The sequence below is a fragment of the Lactuca serriola genome, chromosome 7, assembly GCF_051521515.1.
Source record: "Lactuca serriola cultivar US96UC23 chromosome 7, Lser_US96UC23_V15, whole genome shotgun sequence".
Taxonomy (NCBI): Eukaryota; Viridiplantae; Streptophyta; class Magnoliopsida; order Asterales; family Asteraceae; genus Lactuca; species Lactuca serriola.
The window spans coordinates 140,830,577-140,850,529 of record NC_136414.1 but is presented as its reverse complement, the minus strand read 5'-3'; the positions used below and the strand labels follow the sequence as shown (position 1 = coordinate 140,850,529).

Genomic DNA, 19,953 nt, shown 5'->3' with positions numbered 1-19,953 from the left:
ATATAATATTAATATTTCAAAATTTATAATTATCTTACTCCTTAATTATCCATAAGGAATATTCCATAAGCCTAATTATCCTCTTAAAACCGTCCAATTCTAGGAAGCTTTTGGAATTCCTTCTTGTTCAACTATTGAACAATTACAACTTGAGTCCTTACACTTCCAATTAATTCTAATTAAATTGAAGTTAATTCTAATTAATTTATGATTAATTCTAAATTAATTATTACTATTTCCAATTTATATAGTATAATTTTGAAGCACTTTAGTAAACAGTATTTTGTTGTCATTGGCTGTATTTTTTTTCTTTCAAAATCTATCAGCTTCGTGTTATAGTTCCTTTACCTCTTCTTGGTTTGAGAAAGTGCTTTCCACATGGTGTCATTAAGGCTCTCACCGCCGTTTTTCTCCAATCAAAACCTTACAGACCACATGAGATTACTTCTTGGTGTAACTTTCTCTCCTAACACCGCTCTGAAATTTAGGGTTCTGATTGATGTAACTTTCTTTTTGATTACTTTAGGTTTTTCCTTGAAATTGATCTGAATCGGTGTTGGCCCTGCTTTGGTTGCAGACTTACCTCCCTCATCGACTCTACACAAGTGGTTTCTTGTTTGTGTCCTAATATGTGCAACCATCTTCAATTAAAGAAGAAAACCCTCAATCAGGTTCTAAGATAATGAAATCTGATGAAGAACTAGCTCGAATGTTTCGGTTATGGAAAGAAAACCATTCATCAACCTCAATTTAGTCAGCAGATTATTAAAATTTTCTGAAACCGTTTATCCATCTGTTCTTTTTGATTTTTGTTAAATTTTTTAAAGATTTATATAAATTTTCGACTGTTTCATTTTAGGGATCATTTTCAATTTGTTGGAGTTTTAGTATTGTTATAAAAAACAATAACTTCGAGTCCCCGTTTATGGTTTGATTTCAAGAACGACAGGATGAGTTGGAAGAGAAAAACAAGTTCATGTTGCTTCATGATTTTTATAGTCAGAGGGAACCATAAAGGGTAACAGGTAGTTTATGTCATCCGTATGATTTTTATTCAATACTTTCAGTTTTCCCACCTTTTCTCACTCTTGATTTCCTATTGTTCTTTTATGCAGCAGATGTTATTTATAGTTTTCCACTTGCAACCAAGGTCAAACATGTAAATAAACGTAGCAGAAGGAAGAAGGGGAGTTGTATAGTACCTATTTGCAGAAGGGATTACACGTGTACGTTGAAAAGGAAGAGACCTGGTGCAATTTTTTCCTTTTGTGACGATCAAAATCTAATGTTTTGTATATTTAGTTTGATAAATTGCAGATTACAGAGACGAAGAGAGAAGAACAGTTGTTGCTGAAGTTATTTTGCTTTATATGAAACTGATATGTGGGGGAAATAGTACATCAAAGTCTATGAAGGAAAAATGAGTGAAGGAATGATGTTCGGTCCAAGCTCTAATGTCATGCAATGCAAGTTAGATTAACGTATGTATGACTTTGATATACTTCTCAAGAACACACACACATAAACACACACTCATTTTCATCAATATTCATTGTTACTGAGTTTGCAAGGTAATAATCTCTCGACTTTTATGAATTTTTCTTTTTTATTTTTGTAGATTCCTACTGAATGGATTGAACAATTTGATTCATGGATTCAGGTGAGCTTTCGATGATTTTTTGGGTATTCATATGATTGTATGTGTTTTAAAGTAAATAAAATTCGGTCGGGTTTTCCTGGGTTTGCTAAAAATGGTAATTGTTTCCAAAATTGTCTAATTTTTTTGGGTTTGGTTTCATGTATTTCTTTGTGCTTTCCTACTGACCATTGATTACACTTCTCTTTTAACTAACTTTTTCCTTCATTTTTCTTTTCTACCTATAGGATTTAATTTTTATAGACTAGACCGTTGCAGTTGCTTATATGACGTAAGTTTTGCCTTTTATTCCAGAAATTCCATTCAACCTAGGTCCTAACAAGGTGATTGCTAAGCATTAGTCATATTTGATTTTGGTTATATACGTTGCGACCCCTGATCCGAATCAAATTAGACTTTTTCCGTATTCTAAGTATAGTATTTTTTTTCCTTTTTGTTATGATTATTAAAGTCGACACATTTTAAGACCCAATGGTGTGGACTCGACAAAGTGACATATCTTGGCAAACATCGAACCTTTGTCCATTTCTTTAGCGTAGTCCCGCAAAGTGGGGTCCTTCCCTAGTTAATATATTAATCATATAGTATATTAATAAATTTATTTATTTCAATTTCTAATTAATTTATTAATTATATAATAAATCAAATCAACCTCTGTCTCCAAAAGTCATTTTATTCAGTTACCGGTTATGAGGGCAACCTGAAAAGGACTTCACTTCTAATTCAAAAATGTATCGATTTATTTATTGGCTTAGATACCTTAATCCAATAGTATTTTTCATAGAAATCCCTACAAACCCACTAAGATCGTCATTGAATTCCAGAGATTGTAAGAACTCTAGAGTTGAGTTTTTAAAACGAATCCATGAGTAGTAAAGTTAGTATCCCCTCCCACCCGATATTACTAAATAACCGAAGGATTTCATCATAAACTCTTATTTCTTAGATTGTAGGGATATCTACAAATCGTTGACGAGAGTATCAGTGGCCCTTTAGGTGGCGGTAGCGGTCACGCTACATAAGAGAACGATGCACAATGGTGAAAACAATCCAAATGTATATGAAAGACAAAGTATGAACAAAGGCTAAACCATAACCATGAATGTGAAACTATATGAAGCACATGATAAACTTTTCAAAAATTCTGGACAAACAAACTTAAGATTAATACACAAAACTTGAGATATGGAAGGAATGTAGCTGAATTTACGACGTTTGGTTGAATTTTTTACTTCATCTTCATCTTCAAGAAAAGCTTAAACTCATCAATGGTCGAATGCACAATTGGATGTGAATTGTGACAATTGTAGAAATTGGCATCAATCGCAACTCGCTAAACATAACAAATGACGAATATATAATATTTATCAAACTATAGAAAATGTGCAAAATTTATTATTCCATAATATACGAAAAGGAAGTCAAACCATTCTTAAAATATAAAAATAAGTGTGCAAAAAGTTACATTATTTCACGAATAATAACATATTCCAAAAAGTACACTTCATCCCAATCTCGAAAATGTAAATTTTGTAAGAATCTAACTTCATATGGAGAAGTTACAATTGTTCTAAGTTTTAAAATCACTACTTTCCACCCCCAAACGGACGGGCAGAAAGAGAGGATGATTCAGACTATCGAGGACATGCTTCGGGCATGTGTCCTACATTTGGAGGCAGTTGAGTTACGTATCTTCCTTTAGCGGAATTTTCGTATAACAACAGTTACAACGCTAGTATTGACTGCCCTCCTTTCGAGATGCTCTACGAGAGGAAGTGTAGGACCCCGATTTGTTGGGGCGAGGTCGGTCAGCGAGTCATCAGGAGCACCGAGGTGGTGCTCAAAACCACAGATTTGATCCAGCAGGTCCGTAGAAGATTGCAGACTGCGCAGATTCCACAGAAGAGTTACGCCGACAAGAGGCGTTCGGACTTGGAGTTTCAGGTGGGGGATATGGTCCTCCTGGAGGCATCACCCTGGAAGGGTGTTATCAGATTCCGGAAGAGGGGCAAGTTGGGCCCCAGGTTCATTGGTCCTTTTAAGGTTTTGGCCAGCGTGGGTCGGGTTGCTTATCGGTTGGATCTTCCAGCAGAGCTTAGCCAGATCCACAACACTTTCCATGTTTCTCAGTTGAGGAAGTGTTTGGTGGACGAGTCAGCAGTTGTACCCTTAGAGAATATTCAGGTTGATAGCAGCCTGAATTATATTGAGAGACCGGTTACGATCTTGGATCGGAAGACAAAGACCTTGAGGAACAAGGTGGTTCAGTTAGTGAAGGTGCAGTAGCAGCACCGAAAGAATTCAGAGTGGACGTAGGAGACTGAGGGGGAGATGAGGGAGCATTATCCTGAGTTATTTTTGGAATCAATGACAGCAGACTTCAAGGACGAAGTCTTAGATAAGTGAGGGAGAGTTGTAACGCCCCATTTTTGGTATGTAATTTTAATTAATGTTTTTCCATTTCTTAAGGGGTGCTCGACGAGTCTGTAGCCCGACTCATCGAGTAGAACCAAGATGAGCTTGTGATTTAAGTTGGCTACTCGGCGAGTCCACATGTTGGGACTCAACGAGTCTGCATGTCTGGTTGAAGCCCTAATTTCAAGGGTTTGTACCCTATTTAAACGACATTATAGCCTCCCATCCCAGCCTCCAGGACCTCTAGAGCATTTCCCCTGTAAACCCTAGCCCCCATTGTTGAGTTTGAGTGTATTTGTGCTAGTTTGGAAGCTTTGGAAGAAAAGGAAGTAAAGAAGGTCCATAGAAGAGAAAGGAGATCCAGGAGTTAGCTTCCATCTGTTTCTTATTCAGGTAATGAAGTTATTACCTTGTGTATTCCTCCATTAAACCCTCTTTTATGCTTGTTATGTCTTCTTTGGAACCTTTCATGATTCAATACTTGAGATATGGACTCTCCTTTGGTTGTAAACCTTAGATTGGGACGTTATTGAACTCCAAGAGCTCATTATAGCCACCTTTATGCAATCATGGCCTTGTTCCAAACCCTAAGTGCTTTGTATTTGTTGATTTTGGGTATTTTAGCCTCATACTCTTATGCATGCATGTAAAGTTGGAAACTTTACGTGTAAAACCAGTCCTAGAAGCTCAGATCCATGATTTGGAAGCACTGGCATCGATTAGAATTGACTGTATAGTAATAGCATGCTTGGGACTCGGCGAGTTGTTCTTCAGACTCGACGAGCCACAGACTGGACGTGTTCATATGATGAACGAGAACTCGATGCATTGCTCATACAACTCGGCGAGTCGGATGAAGTTAGACTCAATTTTAGCATCGAAGAAGAACTCGTCGAGTCCTTGCCAAACTAGAAGAGTAGAAGCGGGTAGAGGACTAGAACTTATGATAGGGACTCGGCGAGTTGACGGCCCAACTCGGCGAGTCCGGTCAACTGGAAGTCGAATTTGACCAGGAAGTTGACTTGACCAACGGTAAATAGTCATTTTACCCTGAGATTAGTTATCAGTGTTTGATTTAGTGTTTATGGGATTTGTAGTCGGGGAGTTCCGGAGCAGCAGTCAGGCAATTTCAGATGTAGCATCTCGATAGTGATGATTTTAAGAAACTCTTTGATCGTTTAGATCTTCAAACAGGTTAATCAGGAAAGTACTAACAGAAAGATCAAACACAAGAATGAATCTGAATATGTTGAATGATTCTATTGATTCAATCCTCAGCAGAGCTCGATAAAGAACTTCCGATGTAGAGGATATTAGGGTTACAAAAGATACAAGATCAAAATACCTGACAGAATTACTTCTAAAATCTTACATTCTAGGATGCATGCAAGCACCTACAAATACAAAACCCTATAAAATAACTCACGGATGGACAGGCCAAGCGAGCCCAAGACGCAACACCTTCTAAACCATACAATCTCCCCCTTTGCGTCAATTGGAGCGAGACTATCTCTTCGGCTTGCTGGGTCCAGCTGCAGGAACTTTCTTAGTGGTGTCAAACAGACGTGTAGAGCCCCGATGATTACGCAGGAGAGAGAAGAACTGTCCCGATTCACACGCCTTCCCATCAGGCGCCGTTTAACATGTCAAAAATGGTTCCACTTCACACGCCTTCCCATCAAGCGCTGTTTGAAATATCAAACCGATTGGACTTTTGGCTGAGTCAGCAGCTTATCCCTTTAGAGTGAGTTGTCATCATGTGAGCCACATCTCTTTTATAACGTTGAATCTTATAGCCAAAATTTGCTTGTAAGTAATGAAACCAGAATTATGGAAAATCAAAAAGATTTTCGTGCATAGAGTGTGTAAATAAAAAAGAAATAAAGCAACACATATGTGGGAAATTGTGATGTCAGTTAAGACACGAAACAATGGATCCCGGGCACGAATCTCTTCCTTCAAAGTCAAGAGAGACCTTAAAGTGTTTGTTTGGTTTCCCGTTGAATTACGATCAGACACTTATTGAGAAGTGTTGAAAGGCATCTTTTAATTAGGCTAATTTGGGTGGCTTTCGCTTCAGTGCAGAATTCCTGAGCTTGACATAAGACAGAAATCGACTGAAGTACTTGTGAGACCAATGTAGTCTGTTGAACAAGTAGGTGTGAAGAGAATTTAAGTGGCAGTTTGAAATTACTTTTAGGGAAAATCTCAAAAAAAAAAAATTGGATTCTAAGCGAAGAAATGTTATGGTATTTAACAATTTCATAAGAATCACACAAAGAGAAAATTTTGAGATTTCAAGGTACAGCCCCATGGGTGAATTCGTCAATTCTTTAGTGAAAACTAGAGCAAATTTAATTGTTCACCGTTAATGCATAGTAGGTATTGAATTGTGGGTTTCACTTAGCATGTAGTGGCACGAAGCTAAGATCATGAACACAGAAATTGTGTAACCATAAACCTCAGTGGTAATTGCTGAGAGTCTCAAGGGTTACTTGTATGAGGCGAATAGGATGGAGAAAAGTATTGGAGATGGTGTAAAGAAACCAAAGTACCTCTGCTGTTAAAATAAGGACCAAGCAGAAAACTCTTATCTCATGTGAGATGAGAGTAAGGTAGCTCATGATTAGAATAAATATAAAAGCCTAATTAGGAAGACAAGGGTTGTATATACCAAGTCAGGAAGGCTATTATTCAGAATCGGGTGAGGCTTTGGACACATACAGCAGCATGCTTCTAGGGACACTTAACTAATAAAACATGAGAACTGGAATCTCCCCACAAATATCCACAAATAAAAAAAATTAACGAACACAAAAAAAATGTTTTTGGAGTTTTTAGTTTAAAGAGAAAAATATTTTTTTGGAGTTTTTGAGTTAAAGAAATAAATAAAAAAAACAAAGAAAAAACTTTGGAATCGAACCCGAAATAGACCGAACGCTCGGTTCATTTCGGTGAAAAACTTACAACCAAAGAAACTACCTTTAAGTGATACGCGAAGATAAGAGAATAGGACCGAACCCGAGCGTTCGGTTCATTTCGGCACTCACGTGAACCGAACCCGAACGTTCGGTTCATTTCGCTTCCAACTTTTAGTTTTGAGAAGTAGTTTTTGGTACTGACTCTGATTCCATCATACCTAGCCCGTGTAGAATTTTATTGAAACTTGCTTCAAGAAGGGCTTTGGTGAAGATGTCAGCCAGTTGATCAGTAGTTCGAACAAAATGAATCTCTACGTTTCCGTCTTCTACGTGATCTTTAATGAAGTGATACCTCAATGCAATGTGTTTGGTTTTGGAATGTTGCACTGGGTTATGACAGATCCTAATTGCACTTTCTGAGTCACAATATAGAGGGATCTTTTTCATATTGAGTCCATAATCCCGGAGTTGGCTTTGGATCCAAATCACTTGAGATGTGCAAGAAGCGGCTGCAATGTATTTTGCTTCGTCTGTAGACAGTGAAACACATGTTTGTTTCTTAGATTGCCAGCTCACCAACTTTCCGTTGAGGAATTGAAAACCTCCTGTAGTGCTTTTCCTATCTAAACCACATCCTCCAAGATCTGCATCTGAGTAGGCTTGAACAAAGAAACCAGAGTTTGATGGATACCAGAGACCAAGGGAGGTGGTTCGCTTCAAATATCGGAGTATGTTTTCACTGCTAGCATGTGTGGTTCACGAGGATTCGCCTGAAACCTAGCACAATAACATACAGAAAACATTATATCGGGCCTGCTAGCTGTGAGGTACATCAGGGAGCCAATCATTTGGCGATATAGCGTAATATCGACTGCCGGTTTTTCCAAGGATGGTGTGAGTTTGGTGCCGAACGCCATTGGGACTTTGACCTTTGAATCCCCCATCATGCTAAATTTAGCAAGAAGAGTCTTGGTGTATGCATCCTGGTTGATAAAGATGCCTTTGGGTCCCTGTCTAATGTTTAAACCAAGGAAAAAGTTAACCGGACCCATTGAGCTCATTTCAAATTTAGTCTCCATCAGCTTTCTGAATTCAGCTGTTAAGCTAGGATTCGTTGAGCCAAAGATGATATCATCGACATAGATTTGAACTATCATAAGGTGGTTACCTTCCTTCTTTCGAAATAAGGTTGGGTCAACCGAACCTTGTTTGAATTTAGACATCTTTAAGAACTTAGTTAGCGTTTCATACCATGCCCTAAGCGCTTGTTTCAGACCATAAACTGCCTTGTCTAGAATGTAACAGTGATTTGGATGCTTTTCATTCACAAAACCTGGAGGTTGCTCCACGTAAACCGTTTCTTCAAGTTCTCCGTTCAGAAATGCGCATTTCACATCCATTTGATAGACTTCGAAGTTCTTGTGTGCAACGTAGGCAAGAAATATTCGAACAAATTCCAGCCTTGCTACTGGAGCAAAAGTTTCTTCGTAATCAATTCCTTCTTCTTGGGAGTATCCTTTCACCACGAGACGAGCTTTATTTCGAATCACATTACCCTCCTTATCCATTTTGTTTCTGAATACCCATTTGAGACCAACGACTGAGGCATCCTTTGGTGTTGGAATGAGACGCCAGACCTTGTTTCTTTCAAATTCATTGAGTTCATCTTGCATAGCCTGAACCCAATCAAAATGATCAAGAGCAGTGTTGACTATCTTCGGTTCAACTTTGGATATGAAAGAATTATACATGCAGAACTCTACTTTAGAGAATAGGGAGGATTGCTTTGCTTTCACTTGGGATCGGGTCAGGACCTTTTCAGATACATTACCCACTATCTGAGATACAAGATGATCTCTGGTCCATTTAATGAGAGGAGGATAGTTTGGATCATAGGATGGATCCAATTCGGCGTTGACCATTTCTTCCAATTCAGATTGACTATCGTCATCATAGAACATATCGGAAATCTCCCCCTCGACTGATGATGAATCATTTGGAATTTCAGATTGATTCGGACCTTCAGGTGCAACAGAACTCTCAGGTGTAGCCGGACTTTCGGGTGCTACTGGACTTTCGGGTGTAGTTGGGCTTTCGGGTGCTACAGGATTTCCGGGTGTAGTTGGGCTTTTGGGTGCTACAGGAATAGAATTCTCTCTATGAAGGTGTGAGTTTGGTTGATTTGAAGAAAATAGATTCTCCCCCTCAACTGAACTTGTTCTCCTTCACCCATTTGTTTGGCTGCATCTTCGACAATTTTCTTCAGATGATCGATTTTGTTGTCTGCTTCCTTGGCTTCCGAGAGAGTGGCTCTCTCAGGTTCATCGAATAAGTCAACAAATTGATCGAATAAATTAGCAATCGTGGCTGTGACTTGACCTGTTTGAGAGAAGATCTCTCCAATTGCTTCTTCAGTAGTCTTTAGCTTCTTGATGTAGCTGTCATCGAAAGTCACATAATAGGTTTCTTCAATCTTTCTAGAGCGCTTATTTAAAACCCGGTATGCTTTTGAAGTAAGAGAATATCCCAGAAAAATTCCTTCATCAGCTTTAACATCAAACTTGTTACGATGTTCTTTGGAGTTGAAAATGAAGCACCGTGAACCGAACACATGGAAGAATTTTACGTTCGGCTTCCTGTTATTGATGATCTCATAAGGAGTGAGAGAGAAATGCTTGTTGAGATAAGATCTATTCTGCGTAAAACATGCTGCAGCAATAGCATCAGCCATGAAATATAAGGGAAGAGAAGCAAAACTTAGCATAGTTCGGGCCGCCTCACATAAGGATCGGTTTCGCCTTTCGACAATACCATTCTGTTGAGGCGTGTAATGGGCTGAGAAGTTATGACTGGTTCCTTTTTCTGCCAAAAAGTCTTCGAATTCTTTGTTCTTGAATTCCAGTCCATTATCGCTCCTAATGTTTCGAACGACTTTTCTCAGTTGCACTTCAACCTGCTTGATAAACATCTTTAACTTCAGAGTGGCCTCAGATTTGTGCTTTAGAAAGAATACCCATGTAAAGCGTGAGAAGTCATCAACAACAACAAGAATGTACATGCTTCTGCCAATGCTCTCGATTGATGATGGACCACACAAGTCAATGTGAAGCAACTCAAGTGGTTCAACAACTTTTGTGTTTATAATTGATGGGTGACTTTGACGACTTTGTTTCCCCATTTCACATGCAGCACACAAGTGTTCTCGATCAAACTTGATCAATGGAAGACCCCGAACATGACCTCCAGTGACAAGCTTGTTGATGTCCTTGAAGTTGAGATGTGAGAGCCTTCGGTGCCACAACCAGCTTTCATCAGAATGAGCTTTGGACAAAAGACATATAGCTGGATTTCCTTTGATTGGTCTGAGATTCAGAGGAAACATTTCGCCTTTTCGATTTGATTTGAGAATGACCTTGTTGGATTTCTTCTCTATAATCTCTGAACCTTCATCGTCGAATGAAACTTTGTGACCGGTACCTCCTACCAGTTGAGATACACTGATGAGATTATGCTGCAAACCTTCTACATACGCCACCTTTCTTATTGTGAAGTCTCCATTGGTTATCATCCCATAACCCTTTATCGTTCCATAGGAGTTGTTACCGAACTTTACATTGCCACCATTTTGAAGTGATCGAAACTCTCTTAACTCTTCCTTCCTTCCTGGCATGTGACACGAGCAGCCACTGTCAATATACCATTCTTCGTCAAACTGCTCGTCACTTATAACCTGCAAAAATTAAGCAGATTTAGGAACCCAAAGTTTCTTCGGTTCACGTGAGCCTTTCACAGGAACAGGAATAGCAAGAGAAACATCAACAAGATATGTTCGTTTTACTAAGGCTGTTTCATCTTTTCTTTTAATAGTAAACACTTTGATTTTGTTAGAATTAGCTACAGGTGTTTTGGATTCAGATTCTGGTGTTTGATCACTAGACTGCTTTCGGTCTTCCTTGACTGAGGAAATCTTCCTTTTTCCTTTCAAGTTCGTTGATGATCTTGAACTTTGTGTAGGAACTAAATTGGGCTTAGAAGAAGATTGAGAATGAGAAGAATTAGAGACAAAGAAATTAGAATGAGAGTTTCTCCTGACTAGAGGTTCGAAATGACCCTTTCGTTTGTGGTCATTAGAGGGACCGAACCTGGACCTTCGGTAGCCGCTCGATGATGAGCCGAAGTTTGAATTTTGAGTGTTGTTGGCTGGTGATTCAAAACTTGGTCTTTTATTATAAAAGCTTGAAGGACTGAAATCAGGTCTTTGCCTGTTATTACTTGGCGGACCGAAGCTCGCTTTTCGGTTGCTGCTGCTTTCGGGACCGAACCTATCCTTTCAGTTCTGTGCTTCATGTGGCCCGAAAGTCTTTCTCTCTGACTTAGAATTTTTATCATGGTAAGAGTAATAAGGATTTTGAGAGCGCCAAAACTGTTTTCGCTCTCAGAGATTTTTCTTGTACCTAAGATTTCTCTGCTGCTTTTGATTTTTCACCTGTTTCGGTTGTTTGTGGATATTGGCTTTTTGTTTCAGCTTCTTGACAGCTGGTTCACTCTTCACAGATGAGGATTCGCTTGTGGAGGTGACTTCTTCTACAGGGATTTCTTTTGTGCCACTTGTACTAGGTACGTCAAAGTTGGTAGGCTTATTCAGCGGTTCTGGCACATATCTTCCTTTGGTCTTCCAGGATGTTCGCTCCGACAGACCAACCGTTTCGTCTGCATTGTCTATAGGAGCAGACCAGAAAAACTCATCACAGCCATCTGCATTGTCTTCATTCACTATGGCAGTGAGTTCGGTTGTTTGATGTTCGGTTACTCCTGTGACCTTGTACACCTGATTGGGACTAGTTCTAACTTTCTGAAACACAACGGCCTTTTCTTTAAGGGCTGGGGACTTGGTTTTGGACAGACGAGCAAATTCTACTGAATTTTTAGAAATCATATTTTTGTGGTTTTCAGGTTCGCTCTTGACAAACTCAGAACAGTCGACTTCAACCTCTACAGAAATTTCACTCATATCATCATCCTCATCAAGTTCAGATGCGTTTTCAACATCAAATTTATTTTCTGAACTTAAATTGGCACCCAATGAGTCGAATTTTTGTATCGTTTCGGTCCTGAGTTTCAGCTTATCGTTTTCATCCAAAAGATTTTTAAGCATGTCCTTATGGTATTTGGACTTTATAAAAGATTCTATTTTGTCCAGACCATACATATAGGTGGGATTGACATCATCAGAAGATACAACACTTTCACAATTGTATGCTTCGGCATCGATTTCATCCTCCTTAAACTCAAGGAAGGGTAGAATTATGCGATGTATCTTCTGTCCTATTTCACAATTTAGATGCAGTTGAGTAATGTTAGCATAAAGTCTTTTAGCGATCAAACAAAAAACATTCCTTTGTTTTAACAATTTCAAATTGTCTCTTTGTAAATAAATGTTTTCATCCCTAGACTTAATTAGCTCCGACTTCTTCTGCTCAATCCACATCCTTCGCTCCTCACTCTTGGATGATACCATGTTTATTTGGTCAGTCAGATTAGAATTTGTGACTCGAGTTTGAGTTAAACAACTATCTAGATTTGAAAGTCTTGAATTCAAGTTATTTAATTCCTTTTCATATGATTTTTGTGGAATTTTAAACGAAATAAAAACAGATTGTACCTTCTTGATCAGTTCATCAAGTTCACTGATCTGCACACTGAGAGGTTTTGCTGTGAAGCATAAGTCCTCTTGCTCCTTGGCTTCGTCATTTCAACCATCAGTATTATATCCCCTCATCTGAGATACATCAGTCACCATCAGACATCTTCCGATGGTTTCATCATCTTTTGCAACATAAGCCTTTCCATGCGAAGGCTTTCTCACCTCATCGTCTTCTGAATCGGTCGACCAAACTTGTACGCCACCGACCTCGTCATCCTCTGCTGAACCCTGTACAATAAGAGCATTCATAGAAGGATTAGTAGCAGCTTTCTTTCTTTTAATCTCCTCCAGATTTTTCACAAGAATTGCCTCTTCATCTTTCTCCTCATCTTTCTCAGCCATCTTCTTCAACACACAATCCTTTGTATAGTGATTCTTTCCCCCGCAGTAGGAGCAACTGACACCAGAGTCAGCTTCACCCTTAGCTTCCTTTTTCGACTCCTCAACTTTCGGTTCATCTTTTACTCTTTCAGAACTATAGCTTCCTTGCCAATTATGATTTTTGTTGGAAGGAAACTTCTTCTTGATAAACTTTCTGGGATTTGACACCATTAAGGCATAGTCTTCGGCTATCAGATCGTGATCTCCCATATTAAGATCCTCTTCATCTTCTTCAACACTTTTATCCTTGGACAAAAGCGCCAGAGATCCCAGACTGGAAACCACGCTCTTCTCTTGCAGCACTATCTTTTCTTGGGATTCAGAATTCCCACTAGTTTCGCCAGCGAATATGATTTGAACTGCTCGTGTGCTTTAACTGTAGACACAACAGCTCTCCATTCGAATATTAAACCATTCAAAAAAGTGACCTTCTGTTCAATAAGTTTCCTTTCAATATCATGTTTGATCATCTTGCTGAGAAGATGATTGAAGCGATCAAACGTCTGTGTAACAGACTCATCAGGATTTTGCTTGAACTCTCCAAACTCAGACAGAAGCAAGGTTTGAATTGAGTGCTCCAAATCTTCATCTGTGGAATACAGCTCTCGCAGCCGATCCCAGATTTCTTTAGCAATACTGCAGGAACTCACCAATCCAAATGTGTCAGATTGAAGAGCGAATCGAATCAGTCTCAATGCCTTGATGTTGCACTGAAACTTCTCATTTTCGTCCTGAGCGACATCTTTCACATCCTTCAACAGATCATTATACTCCTTTTGAGTTTTTATAATTCTGGATGTTCCTGAATGAGCAAATGGTCCAGACACAATGGCTTCCCATATCAGATACCTATTGTCTTCAGATCCAATGACGTAGTCTTCGAAATGATGCGCCCAAACTTCGTAATCTTGAGTGTAAAGAATTGGAATCTTAGTTGTAGATCCTATATTGTTTGAGATGTTGATAGGATTGGATTGAGAATCATCCATGCTTGATCGTTTAACCTGTTGCAAGATCAGACTTGTAATACGTAATATTAGGGAAAAAAAATAAATAATGAGATATGTAAATTATGGAGTGACGGCTCAATAAATATCAATAAATGCGGAATAAACCCTAATCACTTCTTTCACAGAAGATATGTGTATGAATTACACAGCCTCCTGCTCTAATACCAATTGATGAGTTTAAGAAACTCTTTGATCGTTTAGATCTTCAAACAGGTTAATCAGGAAAGTACTAACAGAAAGATCAAACACAAGAATGAATCTGAATATGTCGAATGATTCTATTGATTCAATCCTCAGCAGAGCTCGATAAAGAACTTCCGCTGTAGAGGATATTAGGGTTACAAAAGATAAAATATCAAAATACCTGACAGAATTACTTCTAAAATCTTACGTTCTAGGATGCATGCAAGCACCTATAAATACAAAACCCTATAAAATAACTCACGGATGGACAGGCCCATACCAGAGACTAAATGGACTAAACAGCGAGCCCAAGACGCAACACCTTTTGAACCTTACAGGTAGCCAGCGTTACGAGGTGAGTTTTCCTTCTAGTAGGAACGGGTCTACGGCCACAATGCCGACCCGTCTAGTTAGCAGTAGTTCCGGACTTCGGTCTGATGCAGTAGTTCAGTGTGCTTGATGTCTTTGTGATTCAAGCCTGTCTTGGTGTTATGAGTTCCGGACTTGGGTCTGATACAGTATGCAGTATATGTGTTTATGCTAGTAGTAATGATTATGCTATGCTATGTTCAGTCAGTTTCCGAACTTCGGTCCGATACATAGGGCAAGGCCCTGTTAGTTGCGGACTTCGGTCCGATGCAATTTCTGGACTTCGGTCTGATGCAGAGGGCAAGGCCCTGGTTAGTTCCGGACTTCGGTCCAATGCATTTTCCAGACTCCGGTCCGATAGAGAGGGCAAGGCCCTAGTCAGTTCCGGACTCCGGTCCGATGCAGTTTCCGGACTTTGGTTCGATGTAGTGGACAACGCTCAATATGTGTTTATATGTTGTTGTATGGTATGTGGTAGTTTGGGGGAGCTCTCTAAGCTTTGTTCTTCCCGTTTCAGTTTTGGTTTCAGGTACTTCCGATATCAAAGGGAAGAATTCAGTTTGATGGCATCGCACCCACCAGAGCTTCAGTTTTATCCTGCGAGTTTTATTCAGACATTTTGTTATGATTGATACAGTTTTGTTTTGACACAGTTACTATGACTTTTAAGTACTCATTCCATGGTTCTTGTTATATATGATACTGGATGATGTGATTTTTAGTAATATTAAAACAAAAAGAAATTGGGTTGTCTTTTGGGTTGTTACACTTGCTTTAATCTTGCACCATCTTTCTTATACTTCTCATCGTCTCTTACTTTGATTTTCTACTTTCTCTCTTGCTTGTTCGGGTCTTGCTTCTTTTCTTTCTTTCTCAATCAAAGACGCTTGCTTGTTGTTTTCTTCTTCTTTCTTGTCTGCTAACATACAACAAAATTGTTAGGTTTTTCTAAGCATCAAATACACTCTAAACTAGATTGCAGAAAAATCGAAACAACAACGATATACCTAAGCGTATTTGCAACCTATGAATTTATGGTTTCATACTATTACATCTACCCTAATAAAATTAAAAAAACAAAGGAAGAATCACATACCTCTTTTGCAGCCAAAGACTATCGTGTTTGACTCCTCGTGCGTTCCACCTTGTTTGGATGATAAGGACCCAAACCAGAATCCCTCTCTTGGTTCACACCCAATGAACTCAAAAGAGTAGAATAAAAAATTACTATGATGGTATGAACTATAAGGAGAGTTCTTCCACAAGGAGGGCGAAATAAGTGGCGAAAATTCAAGCCAAGAATAAACAAGGAGGAATGAATCCATAAGGCCCTATTTATAGCCTTGGATGCCTCCTAGGGTTTTATCCTCAAGACCGTGTGGGATGGGATAGCCCTGGAACAAAATTCCCCTTATCCATTGGGAATTTTCATCCACACCCTTCTTTCTAGGGTTCTGGAATATTCCTGATTAACCAACTCTTGATTAATTGATATTCAACCCTTTTATTAGTTAAACTGTTAATTAATTCCCAAATTGTTTTTCAATTAGTTTCTAACTAATTATTAAACAATAATAATTTATAAACTAATTTGTCCTTTATTTATTCTACTTAATTTGAGTCTTGAGGGCAACCCAAGAGGACTCTGCTATTATTAGAAATATCAGCAATAGTTATTGACCTTGGACACACTTTGCAACAAAAAATTTTGTTGTTACATCTTTCTTCTGATCAAAAAATGTGATCTGCCTTTCTGCTTATCTTCCTCTTGACCTGATTACATAGTGTTGTAATCAGCCCTTGCTTTCTTGCTACGAACTAGGCTCATACATGGTGCTCTGATACCAATTGTTGGAACATTACCTTGTACAGGATCAAACACACATAAATATATGTAGTAAAAGCAAAAAAAAAAAGATATTAAGGTACTCATTCTAATCACAGTCTAATACCGTTTATTTAGTTCACTACAATAAAACTAATACTAAAGTACTACGAAAATAACCTGTTAAGATTAAAACCCAACAAACATATCTTTCAAGTTTTTTTTAAACATGACTCTCTGTCAATCTCTTAGATATGAAAAAAAAAATTGCATGAAACTCTCAAAAATACTGAAAAACATTGCAACACAAATAAAATGAAGTAAATGAAAGAAGAATGAAGAAAAATGCTCTCAAGTTGCCTATCGGTTAGCCGCCCTTGTTTCAAGTCGTTGGCTCGACCATGCCCTTCAGATTTTACTCAATGTAGTCTGGGCGTTCCAAGATATCAACCTCCATATCATTCTCTTAGAAACATTCATAAAAGTCCTTTAACCTATGACCATTAACGTTGAAGACTTTTCCCGTTTCATTACTTTTAATCTCAATTGCACCATGATCATATACATTAGTAATAATGAACGGCCCATCCACCAAGACCATAACTTATCGGAAAACCAAAAGATTCATGGAGTAATAAATGTTGACCTATATCAAATCTCTTACGAGAAAGGTACTTATCACGAAATGCTTTGATCTTGTCTTTGCATATATATGAGCTCTCAAATGCTTCATTTCAAATCTCCTCCAACTCTTGGATATCTAACTTTTGGTGAATACCCGCTTTATCAATCTTCATTTTTAGCTTTTTGACAACCCAAATGTCTTAGTTCAACGGGAAGATGATAGGCTTTTCCAAACACAAGTTTGTAAGGTTACATCCTGATTGGAGTTTTATATGTGGTTTATATTCACCGTCTTCTGAAGTATGGGCTTCATTTATCTGTTTGACACTTCAGCTTGTCCATTTTTTTGCAGGTGATAAGTTGTAGACACCCGATGTTAGACTCCATGCTTCTTGAGAACCGATATGATAAGTCTGTTCCATAAATGTGTCCTTTGTCGATGATCAAGGCTTTTGCATTTCCAAACCTAAATTAGATGTTATCCTTAACAAAATCTACAATAACTTTAGCATCATCAGCTCTAGTTGCCTTTGCCTCTACCCATTTGAAAACATAATCAACAGCCAAAAGGATGTCTAAGTTCCCAAAGGATGAAGGAAAAGGTCCCAAAAAATCAATGCCGCTTATATTAAATATTTCACACACTAAGATGGGGTTCAAAGGCATTTGCTTACGAGAACTCAAAAAACCAATCTTTGACATCTCTCATAGCCTTTACAAAAGGTGTAAGAGTCATGAAAGAGTCGAGGCCAATAAAATCCACAATCCATAATTTTTCTAGCAGTTCTCTAAGGAACAAAATGCCCTCCACACGCATAACTATGACAGAATTTGAGAGTGGATTATACCTCATGCTCTTCAACACATCTTCTTATTACCTGATTTGTAGAATGTTTCGAAAGGTACAACTTATCCTAAATGTAACTTTTTGAATCCTTCTTGATATTTCTCTCTATGGCCTCGTGAGATCGGATGGGAGCTTCCCAATGACCATGAAATTGCATATATCTACATACTAAGGTGGCATTTGATGAAAACAAGTGTTCGTCTAGGAATGTGTCACGAATAGGTGTCACATATTGCGCGTCGCGTCTTGATAGCGTGCATGGTTCTTGTTGGTACCACATGTCTGGTCATAGTTGGTCCACGTCGCTTGGTCTGGTGGAGGAGTTGGTCGTCCAACAATGCCATGTTGAGTCCCTTAGGGTGGTGCCACATCATCACCTTCGCAGGTAAAAATTCTAATCTTCTAAAATTCAGAACTTTCGCATACGAGCTCCATTTTCGATGTTCTTTATATCCATACATTTGTATTGAGTAATACTACAACTTTAATCTAAAATTCATTGGCTAATTCTCATTCTATTTTTAATTTAAAGTCTATGAAGATTACACTGTAAAATACCGTGCAAAATTCATAACTTCTTCATACGAACTCTATTCTCAACATTCTTTATAATGATGGTATAATATTTACGAGAACTACGACTTTATTTTAGATTGTTTTGGCTAACAATCAACCAATTTTCATTTTGATTTTTGTGTAGCACACTGTTGTACTGTGTGGCACCGAAACTTCGAAAAATCATAACTTCCTCATATGAAGTCATATTTAGGCATGCTTTATATTGATAATTTCGAATTGATGAATGCTAAGACTTTCATTTAGATCATTTATCTTAAATATTCTTTTATATTTAGCTGTTATTTTGAGCTTTTTTGTATCTTTTTAACTATATTTTATACAAATATTATATCATTGTAATATTTTTCCGTATAACATAAATACAATATTATATACAAAGAACACTTCATAAACACATAAATATTTTGTCTTTTCATTGCATTTTACTTCCTAATTCTTGCATTTAGTTAATTATTTGGGTACTTTCATGTCTTATTTGAAATGTCTGATATTTCACTATTTTTGATTAATTTTGTAGGCATTAAGGAGCTTGGCACATTAGAGCTTTGGAGGTGAGATTGGTGCATTAGATCCTAGAGTGAAGATGGATCAGTCGTGTCACAAAAGAAAACATGAAGCATAACCCAATTCGTTGGACATCATCATAGCAAGGGACTACATTTGAAGCACGGACCGTGTCACACCGTCAAGGGCCGTGTATTTCCTTTTCGTCATATATTTGAGCAACATGAATCGGGGTGAAGCTGGACCGAACACGGAGCAAAGTCTGAAGACTGATTTTAGTTTTAGAAAAAAGCACAATCTTGATTCGAAAACATATGGCCATGATGAAAACACATGGACCTACTAAAAATGCATGCCCATGCTAAGAAAACTCATGGTCTTATGGCAAGCATATGAGCAGCTATTTATGGGGCTAAAAAGGAGGAAATCAACCATTTTTCATAGAGAAACGGTTTCTAGAGCGAGTAGAGGCGATTTTGAAGAATTTTTGGAGCTTTTGAAGATACCAAATCATTGCAACCATTTTTTATTACCATTTGTAAGCATTAAACAATTCCAATTGCATCTTTTTGTTGGTGATTTGTTCTTAACCATGTGTTACTAAGAAATCCTAATTTCTAGTTCTTATTCAAAACATGTTGATTGCTTTGACTTGAAGCATATAGCTTGATATTTGATTTATGAAACTATTCTTATGATTATGTTCTTGTTTAAAATAGAATCCGTGAATTTTATTTACGTTTGATTGGCTACTTATATGAATTGAGTTCTTATGCAGTTAATTAACTTTTAGGGCACATAATCGTTCTATAAAGTTAACGATTTGTAACAAACAATAGGTTTTCTTATTGTAGAACATATATCACATGTTTTCACACTTCCGAGCATATGCGAATAAATGAACATTGTTGGGAAGCTTACACAAAACTTAATG

At 38.0% G+C, this 19,953-nt stretch overlaps 1 long non-coding RNA gene across 4 annotated transcripts; it reads left to right on the top strand.

The window, feature by feature from the left end:
- Positions 1–318: 318 nt before the first annotated feature.
- LOC145062156 (uncharacterized) lies at positions 319–19,553 on the top strand. 4 transcript variants are annotated; one of them, XR_013687456.1, is made up of 5 exons: positions 319–453; positions 527–1,025; positions 1,116–1,481; positions 1,619–1,660; positions 19,033–19,553. It is a non-coding gene; the product is annotated as an uncharacterized LOC145062156 (long non-coding RNA). The 4 variants fall into 4 exon arrangements; XR_013687455.1 differs by lacking the exon at positions 19,033–19,553 and adding an exon at positions 15,170–15,382 and having other exon boundaries at positions 1,119–1,481; XR_013687453.1 differs by lacking the exon at positions 19,033–19,553 and adding an exon at positions 15,170–15,382.
- Positions 19,554–19,953: the final 400 nt, after the last annotated feature.